The 1,773-nt window shown below is 36.6% G+C and overlaps 1 non-coding gene across 1 annotated transcript; it reads right to left on the bottom strand.

Moving 5' to 3' along the window:
• Window positions 1-1,383: 1,383 nt before the first annotated feature.
• On the bottom strand, window positions 1,384-1,457 carry TRNAI-GAU. The gene has a single exon. It is a non-coding gene; the product is annotated as a tRNA-Ile (tRNA).
• Window positions 1,458-1,773: the final 316 nt, after the last annotated feature.

Below are 1,773 nucleotides of genomic sequence, written 5' to 3'. Positions count from 1 at the left end.
ATGTTTATATGCATTTGGAGGGTACAAGGGAATATGATCAGCAAGCTGACCCAAGCCTCCAACTGAGATTCATACCAAAAAAATCATGTAAAGAAATTTCCACAAAATCTCAAAATCTCACAGTTGCCAAAGCATTACAGAATTTTTCTTTTGTGTGACTTTAAAAATTATAGTAAACATACATAACAAAATTTATGATTTTCACCATTTTTAGGTGTACAATTTAGTGGCATTAAGTACATTCACAGTGTTGTGCAGCCATCACCACTTTTCATTTCCTGAACTTTTTCATCATTCCAAACAAACACTGTACCCAGTAAACAATAACTCCCATCCCTCCCCCTGTCACCTTTGCTCACCTCTATTCTACTTTCTGCCTCTCTGATTTGCCTATTCTAGGTAGTTCATGTAAGTGAAAACATACAATATTTATCCTTTTCTGTCTTGCTTATTTCAGTTAGCATATGTTTTCAAAATTCATCCATGTTGTAGCATGTGTCAGAACTTCATTCCTTTTTATTTTATTTATTTATTTATTTATTTATTATTTTTAAAAAGATGACTGGTAAGGGGATCTTAATCCTTGGCTTGCTGTTGTCAGCACCACGCTCAGCCAGTGAGCAAACCAGCCATCTCTATATAGGATCCGAACCCGTGGCCTTGGTGTTATCAGCACCACACTTTCCCGAGTGAGCTACTGGCTGGCCCTAGAACTTCATTCCTTTTTATGGCCAAATAATATTCCATTGTTTGGATAGAACACATTTTGTTATCCATTTGTCTGTTTATGGACACTTGGGTTGTTTTCATCTTTTGACTATTGTCAATAATGCTGCTATGAACATTTATGTACAAATATGGTATCTACTTGAGTGCCTCCTTTCAATGGGTATATATCTAGAAGTGGAATTGATGGATCATATGGTAATTCTATGCTTAACTTTTTGAGGAACCACCAAACCCAAGCATTATTAGGTTTTATATTCAAAATATATTTGTCACAAACAGAAGGAAGAGAGGTATGATGCTAGCCACATACCAAATCTTAATTGAGTTATCTAAAACAAATCAGGGTAGAGAAAAACACAAAATATGTTTTTTAAGCTTGATTTCTGGATTTCAGGAAATGCTACTAACCTTTTCTGACATCTCTGAATGGTTGAATTTGTTATTATCCAAGGCACATTCCAATGAGGAATGAGGCAATTCCTTTTTGTCTCCTTAAATGTGCACTCAGGGTTAAAGGATTTTAATACATATGATCTTTTCAGGAAAAAAAATGAAATCTAATTAAAGGCTCACATTCTCTTTAAACAAGAAACATACATATTGTTTTCTGCTTTGAACCAACTGTCCTTCTGTAGCATCTTTTTTTTTGGCAGCTGACCAGTACAGGGATGGAACCTTGGACCTTGGTGTTATCAGCACCATGCTCTAACCAACTGAGCTAACCAGCCAGCTATCATTTTAAATAGCTGCATACTCTTCTGTGCCATAATTTATTTAACTGATCTCCTGCTGTTGGACTTAAAGGAATTTTTAAACATTCTTTTTTAGATTCTTCCTTCTCTTTCTATCACCACCACCAATTCAGTAGTCCAGCTGGCTATTGAGTCAATCCTATGTGATCCCAGCAGACCTCTAAATGATGTCCCTTCCCCATTGTTTCCCCTTCCACCCAACGTCCTCATGACTGTCTGAAGGGTGTTCTTAAATCACTGCTTTCCCAGTAGCCCAAGAATGGCTCCATCTTGACTTTGCCTCTGGTTCAAA

Source organism: Galeopterus variegatus, unplaced genomic scaffold, assembly GCF_000696425.1.
Source record: "Galeopterus variegatus unplaced genomic scaffold, G_variegatus-3.0.2 Scaffold604, whole genome shotgun sequence".
Taxonomy (NCBI): Eukaryota; Metazoa; Chordata; class Mammalia; order Dermoptera; family Cynocephalidae; genus Galeopterus; species Galeopterus variegatus.
Note: the sequence above shows the minus strand (reverse complement) of the source record. Positions and strands in the feature narration are given on the sequence as shown.